The sequence below is a fragment of the Sminthopsis crassicaudata genome, chromosome 4 (assembly GCF_048593235.1).
Source record: "Sminthopsis crassicaudata isolate SCR6 chromosome 4, ASM4859323v1, whole genome shotgun sequence".
NCBI lineage: Eukaryota > Metazoa > Chordata > Mammalia > Dasyuromorphia > Dasyuridae > Sminthopsis > Sminthopsis crassicaudata.
In genome coordinates, this window is record NC_133620.1 from 431,933,487 (window position 1) to 431,942,173 (window position 8,687).

Genomic DNA, 8,687 nt, shown 5'->3' on the forward strand with positions numbered 1-8,687 from the left:
CTCTGTTCCCCTCAGTGGCTCCAAACAAAAAGAAACTGGGTTAACTAGTCAGACTGGTTCTGAAACATGAAACTCGACCGATGCTTCGCCACACTCTATCACCCATGTTACCAGTTGCAGTCCAACTGGATTCCTTGTTCACTGAAACAACCCAGACACACAACAGACCCATTTACCCAAACCCATTTGCTTTCTTTAAAGACCCAAAGGATTTTTAAAAACTGGCCCCACTGGCCGTCAGTGTCTTTAGGAAAGCAAACAATTTTAAGGGCAGTGCTTTGTAACAACAGAGAAAAGAGGGGAACGCCTTAAGGAAAGGCAATTGGAAAAACAGCCAATTAGCTGGTAAATCCCCATTGTCTATGAAGTGAATCGGAAAAGTACTCTGGGGAAGAGTGAGACCAGCTGCAACCCAATTAAACCCATTGGCCCAGGAGTGCCCAGGAGAATTCCAGTTTACCTAAACTCATCTGCTTTTCCAGGAATCTTCAGGGGTTGTGGACCTGGGGATCTGGAGTGATTTCTCTCTTTTCTATTGATGGCAACTCAGCTAAAATATGTTTACAAATCAAAATAAAGGACAGAAACTACCTCATTAAAATTGCTTTTCTTTGTTTGTCCTAGCAGCTGGTTAGAAGAGGGAGGGAGATAGAAGGCTACCCCAACCCAACAGTCTAAGACAACTGGAGGGATTATCACAGTTAAAGTGAATGGTGAGGAGCAATTTATGCTGCATTTGAAAGGCTCTGAGCTTGTGAAAGAGCCTTGATCCAGTCATCATCAATGTCATGATGTTCTAGTAGAGACTGAAAACTTGGAACTCCTGAGTCGTTACTCCCAAGGGGATGAGTAAATAGATTTCTGCCTATACTGATCATACAATCTCTTTCCCAGAATCTTTAGGCGATATAATTTTGCCAAACAATTCCTTCATGTCATTGTCTTTGGATATCAAGGGCATATGCCATGGGAAGAGGAGGTAGGCTGGTGAAGGATTGCAAGAGAGAGATATTAGATTACAATGGAAGGTCAAGGGAGTCAAGGGAGAGGAAGAGGGTTTAGAAGATACTTGGAACCTAGAGAGGAGCTAAAAGGATTCGTTGAAGTCAGAAGACATTGATTGATAAGCTAGAGAGGTCCTAAGAAGATTTGCTGAAGTCAGAAAACGTTGGGAAGCTAGAGAGGTCTTAGAAAGACTTATTGAAGTAAGAAGACAATGAGAATCTCTTGAGAGGTTCTAGAAAAGCTACTTGGATGATGAAAGGGTTTGAGATTATTCAAATGAGAATTATTTGCCCTGGAAAAGAAAAGAGGGGAGGGGAGGGAAAGAATTTTTTTTTTTCAAGTATTCAAGAGTTATATAGAAGATTGAAAGGACTTTTTATTTTTATTTTTTTTTTGGCTTGGATTCCAAAGATAACCTGGGTGGAAGTTATATGAAGACAGATATGGGTTTAAATAGAACATTTTTTAGCAATTAAAGGTCTCCTATATGGGTAGCTCAGGGAGTGTTGGGTTCTACTTTCTTGGAGGTTTTCAATCAAAGGCCAGAGGAACTTAAGTCAGGTATATTGTATTGGTAATTTTGCTACTGGTGGAGTTTGTATTAGGTGATTTCTGAGTTCTCTTTCTACTCTGAGACTTGGTAATTTAGTGAAATGACTGACTTGCCCATTGTGTCCTATTGGGTGGGAATGAAAATAAAAACTGAATGGTTTTAACAGATTGAAAAGAATACGAAAGGAAAGTGAAGAAGAGGGAGAAAAGAAAAGAAAAAAGACAAAGTTCAAGATCCCAGCAGGCAGAGCAGTTTCAAACAATGGCAGGGCTGAACTAGGGCCAAAGAGAAGTGGTGATAGAGGAGGAAGTGAAGGAAGAAGCTGATACAAATTATCTAAAGGGAGGTCCAGAGCTCCTAAAGGGAGACTGGGACCCATCTATTTTGTATTGTTGTTTGTCAGTTATCTATTTGGCTAGTTAGCTAGCTGTAGAGAGATGACAATTGTCTCTTGTAAAATTAGTGACTTTCTAAAAAAAACAAAAAACCCCCAAAAAACCATGATGTACAAAATTCCATTCGCTATCAGCCTCCAATCAGCTAAGGAACTAGCAATTAAACATTATAAAGATATAATATGATTATATTTTAATGTTATCCTCAAAAAAATGAATTTTTCAAATTACAACTCATTTAATGCAACATAATTACAATTAACTACTTGCAAAATACAACTACCTTTTGTTTTTCACTGGAATGTTAAAATTTCAGCATCTATAATTTTGGCTTGAGAAACTATAATTAGAATCATTTAAAAATAAAATTTGTTTTATTAAAAAGAGTTTAAAAATAAATATGCTGGCCATTTAAATTTTTGTATTTAAAGAAAAATAAAAAATTAAAATTATATTCTATTATAACAAAGTAAAGCTATGCCCCAAATTTTTACTGTGCAACTTTATTGATTTAAAAAGCTATATTTAAGAATAATTGAACCAGGAAAGTTTTGATTTTACATAAGGAGATGAGATTTCATCATCATATTGTCAAAGCGGAGAAGTGAGTGTTCTGTCCTTTTAGAGTAAGAAATATGGGGAAAGGCTCGGTTTATAAAGTGGGTTAAGTATCTTTGCCAAGAAAAACACAAATGGAGTCACAAGGAGTCAGATATGACTGCAACAACTTAACAAGAACCCCCCAAAATGAGGAGATTGGACCTATGCTTTTTTTCAAAGAATCAGTTGCTAAATATTTGTCAGTACACCACTGCCTATAGGATCTTAAGGCCATTTTCCCTTTCATTTCATGGATGAGGAAATTGAGACTAAGACTTTCCAGGGTCATATAAGTAGGCAAATTGACATTTGAATCCACGTTTCTGATACCAGATCCAAGGATTTTTCCACTCTTACTTTCTCATTAGAAATGCAAGAAATAAGGTACATAAAAGGAAGAGATTCAGGCTGATGGAAAGTTTGTTAATTATAAATATTATTCCAAAGAGCACAGTAAAATTAGTAGGAAGGAAAGGAAAGGAGCAGATTATGCCAGATTAAATAGGAATGCCTCTTTTATCGCTCTATCTTTTATAGTTGGATAATCCAGGATTTGCAAAGAGCATCTGCGATTTCCTGTGGGATAACCTCTGTGTCATCTTATGCATCATTTATCTCCAGAATAACTTCAAAAAGACGGCAAAATAGAATTTGTCCTTCATTCTGTTGTATATGCTAAAGGTAACAAAATAAGTAAAAGCAACTCAGTCCCACAGCAAAAGGAATAAGGAGATGGGGTCCAAGTAGATCTGGATTTTAGAGGTAGGGAAGTAGGAAGCTGAGACCCAAGTTGGAGGAGTGTTTTAGAGGAAAGAGAAACATTATAATAGACAAAGATGGTCCAAAGAAAAAAGTTCTGGGGCAGTGGATAGAGCACCAGTCTTGGAGTCAGGAGGACCTGAGTTCAAAATCTGATCTCAGACACTTAACAGGTCTTAAGTCACTTAACCCCAATGGCCCCAACCAAAAAAAAAAGAAAAGAAAAAAATTCTATCCAGAATGATTTTATAATAGGTACTTCCAGATTCAGTCTTTACTTGATTTCCTGGGTAGACTCATTGTAGGATGAATAGGGAGGAAATGGAAACTTTAAGAGTTAAAAGTGGGAAAGGAAAAGACATAAAAAAGTTTAAAAGGTAAGAGAAACTATGTTTCAACCTTCATTCATATTCCATTGGTTCTGTCCCTGGAGATAGATGGCATTTTTTACAATAAGTCCTTCAAAATTATTTTAGATTATTGTATTGTTGAGAATAAGTCATTCACAATTGAGCATCATATAATGTTGCTCTTACTGGGCACAACATTCTCCTGATTCAACTCCACTTTGTACCAGTTCATGTAATTCTTGCCAGGTTTTTCTAAAAGCATCCTGCTTGTCATTTCTTATAGCAAAAATAATATCCCATCACCATCACCTTCCACACACTTACTCAGTTATTTCCTGGTTTATAAATATACCTTCAATTTCCAATTCTTTGCCATTATGAAAAGAGCTGCTATATTTTTGTACATGTAGTTCCTTTTCCTTTTCCATTTTAAAAATATCTCTGAGATACAGACTTAATAGTGCTATTGCTGGCTCAAAGGGCATACATAGTCTTATTGACCTTTGGGCATAGTTCCAAATTGCTCTCCAGAATGGTTAGAGGAAATAGCTTTTAGGATTATGAGTAAAGAAGAAAGAAAGCCAGTTCTGGCCATCAGGAGTTGAATTTGGGAGAACAGAGCTAGCAGAAATGCTGTGCCAAAAGGGAGTATCACAAGTTTAACTGTAGAAGGGAAAGGATGTAGGAACCCTGGAATTCTGAAGGTAAGAATTGGTGAGGGCATTTGTGTTCCCCATGTGCATCTCTGGTCTCCCCAATACTGCCTGCCCTTATTTTATGATTTTGTCAATTGCTCTGGTGTAAAATCATCTCATCAGGCATGTTCTGTTCAAATCCCTCCCATCTGGCCCCCCATAAATATAATTTTATAAGAAGCTGTCAGGCCAGGAATAATGCACTGTCATACAAATCATAAACAAATTCTGATTTTCTCAAATAAATACAAAGAGCCCTACTTCCTATCACCCAGTAGTTGATCATTTTAAATACAAAAATAAACCTAAGAGGCTGGCCAAAAAAAAAATTAAAACTAAAATAGGCCATAGGGTTTGGCTGAAAGAGTATCTCATAAATGACCTTGTAGAAACAATTTAAGGAGATTACAAAAGAATGAGTGATGGAGAAATGGAGGCAATAGATAAAGACTGTTTATCCAGGAGTTTTGTAGCAAAATCTGAAAAATGGGGAGCATCTAGAAGGAAGAATAAGGTCAAGTGACTGGTGGTGGATGGTTTGTTTTTAAAGTGGAGAAAGATAGCTTGGTGGGGCAGTGGATACAGAGCTGGGCCTAGAGTCTGGAAGACTTATCTTTCTAAATTCAAATCCCTCCTCCACCTTCCATAATCCATACTTCCTAGCTGGACAAGTCACTTAACTATTTATCTCAGTTTCCTCATCAATAAAATAAGCTGAAGAGGAAATAGCAAATCACTCCAATACCTGTCAAGAAAACTCCAAATGGCGTCATGAAGAATTGGATATGACAGAGCAACAAGTGGGGAGGATCCATTTGTTTTAAAAGACAAAAGGAAAGAATTCAATGGAAAAGGAAAGATTTCTGACAATTAAAGTGTGTATAAGAGCAAAGTTTATTGGGAGGTGATAAAGGTGATAAGGCTCCAGAGTCTTGGTCAGTGGTCTTCAAACTTTTTAAATCGGGGCCAGTTCACTGTCCCTCAGATTGTGGGAGGCAGGACTAGAGTAAAAACAAAAGCTCACACTCTGTCTCGGCCCCTCAGCCCATTTGCCATAACCCGGCGGGCTGCATAAACGTCTTCAGGGGCTGCATCTGGCCCACAGGCCATAGTTTGAGAACCCCTGGTCTAGGTGAAGGATTTAGCTCTGGAAAAGAGAAGGAACAAAGACAGCTTTAGATAAAACTTGTCCTTACTATTTAGTCTATACCCAGTTCCTTCCTTGTTTGTATCCTCTTGCTACTTCCTCATTTGCTCAATGTTTTCATATTGTTTCCCCATTCTCATATATCAAAACATGCTCCAGGAAGGGATCTGAGGCTCATTCAAACTAAGATACAGCAATTAATTGCTAGAAGAGATCCCTTCCCAGGGGCAATAAGAATAATTCACATTTATACAGCTTAAAGCACCTTGCTTATTTTGCAGATAAGGAAACTGAAACTTAGCAAGATTAAACAACTTGTCCAAAAATACTTGGCTAATAAATATTGGACTTGAAACATAAAAAACATATTTTTTTGACTCCAAGTACAATTCTGATTCCCCTCTGAGTTCATCTTCTCCATTTAGATTTTACTTTCTAACAAGCTGATGAAATCTTAAGCTAAAGAATGAAGTTCTAACTGCTGAATTTTGGGCATCAGTCAGCAGATAGGAAGGAGTAAAAAGGCTTTCCTACCTCCTGAAATAAAATCATATAAGTGATAGCTTAGTTCACCCATGCATGTCTAGCCCTGGAACTTCCTCTGAAATTGGAAAGAAGAATTGAACAGTTCAACAAACATTAATTAAACACCTACTCTGTGCAGAGGATTGCATTATGTTGAGGGTAGGTAAAATGATTAGATAATTGTCTTCAAGGGGCTTGGAGTATAATTAGGAGAACTGATGAATGTTCAAATGACTCTAATACAAGCAATATGTGATTAGTGGATGAGAGAAGGAGAATTTTTATTTTGGACATAGGGAGTTTGAGGCAGCCAGGTGGAATGGTCCCATTGGCTATTAGATGAGAGAACATAGCTGTGGAGAGAGGTTAAGAGCTAGATCATCTGAATGGTTGAAGCTATTAGAGTGAATGCAGAGAGACGAAGAGACAGAAACAGACATAGAAGTAGACAGAGAGAGGCGAAGATAGAGGCAGAGAGAGTATGCAAGGAAAGGAGGAAGAGAGAAAATGTGGAACAAATATATATGTGAATAAATGCAGCATAACTCCTGCCTTTCCATTTCTCCATTTGCCTTAATCCTAAACTTATTCTTCACATTCGATGTGACCTTTATCCCTCAGTATTAACCTTGCTGTGGCTACATTCTATTCTACCAAGAATGTTGTTTCACCAAAAAAATCAAGGATGTTCATTGAAAGATCTCTATTCTCCCATATCCCTCATCTCACAGTATTCTCTGACATCATCTCCCATTATCTCATCCTTCCATTCGATCTCTGATGATGAAGTGACCCTCTGCTTGCCAAGGCAAATCTCTCTACATGTAGCCGTTTCCAATCTTTCCTGATATGTCCAGTAAACTGCCTTCATCTGTGTGTGTCTCTGTGTCTCTGTATGTCCGTCTGATTTTAATCTTCCCCTATTTTTTGGACTATTCCATGCTACTTATAAAACCTAGTCTCTACAATCTTTATAAAATATTCACTACATCTTCTCCTGGACTACTTGCAATCATCCCATATATCTCCTCCCCTTCTCATTACTCACTGAAAGAGTTGTCAACACTCAACATCTCGGATTCTTTTCCTCTCATTCTCTTTTAATCCCTCTGCAATCTGGTTTCCAAACTCATCATTCATCTGAAATTGTTTTCTCAGAAGTTACCTCTTAATTGCCCAACCTAATGACCTTGTCTCAGTCCTCATTTTGTTTTACAAACTTCCCCCTCCCCCAGCAGAGATCCAGTTGTTAACCATTTACCTGCACATACTCTACAACCTAGTCATATTGGTCAACTTCCTATTCCACATGCATGATGTTTAGTTCTTGTTCCTATATCTTTGCAGTGGTTTTCCCCTGTTCCTAGAGTATTCTCTGACATCCTCAAATTCATATTCCTTAGCTTCCTTTAAGATTCAACTCAAGGGGCAGTCAGCTGGTGCATTGGATAGAGCACCAGCCCTGAAGTCAGGAGGACCTGAGTTCAAATCTGGTCTCAGACACTTAACACTTCCTGTGTGACCCTGGACAAGTCACTTAACCCCAATTGCCTCAGGGAAAAAAATTCAACTCAAATGCCATCTCTTTCAGAAAATCTTTCCCAGACCCCATAGTTGCTATTACCTTCTCCTTAAAAACTATTTTCTATCTCCCCTTTCCATAATTTGAACGTATTGGCAGAATATACTCATATATGTTATTCCCCCTTTAGAATATAAGCTCCTCAAAGGGCAGGAATGGTTTCTTTCTCCTTTGTTGTTGATTTTATTATTCTTTAAATATTTTATTTTTTTATAGCTACTTGTAAAAAACAATGATTTTTTTTTTCTTTTCATTTTATCCTCTACACTTAATACAATGTCTACCACTTAATAAGTAATTGCTGATTGGTTGGTTTTCATTAATTTAAATCGATGATAATTACTTAAGTCATTGACTAATTATAACATCACTCTCCTAACAGTGGAGGAATCAAAAAAGAGAACGACTTTTCTGAATATAACTTTGACTAATAGGAAAGAACTGGTTGGCAAAATTCTAAATCGGGGGCGATAATTGATGAAGGTCCCATCACCTGGAAGAGGAGTTTGGGCTTTTTTGTTTGATTATTTGTTTTACTCAAAATGAAGCAGTAGGGAACAACAAGAAGTTGTTGACAGGCAGATTTCAGCTCCATATTAAGGAAAAGTTTCCTAATAATTTAAGATGTCAAAACTGGAATGAGTTGCTTCAGATAGTGGGGGTGCTTCTATCAGTCTAACTGAACACTTGTCAAGGATACTACAGAGGGGACTCCTGCTCTAATATAGGTTGGGATAGTGGGTCTTTAAGGTCCCTGTGTCCTTCAATTCTATTCCATACAAATCAAACTAATATAAAATGAAAAACATTCCTTGGATGAAATTCAAGGATACCCACTTTACCTTTACTTTTGTTTTTTAAAGGCAATTAGCGTTAAGGCTTGCCAGGGTCACACAGCTATTACGTATCTGAGTTGGGATTTGAACTTTGGCCCTCCTGATTTCAGAGCCAGTGCTCTCTTTGCTGCCCCATATAACTACCCCACCTTTACTTTCACAGAAGCATAAATTGAGGGTGAGATGCCTTCAACACATTATATAGTCTGGCAATACAGTCAGCCTCCTTATTAGTGGTCT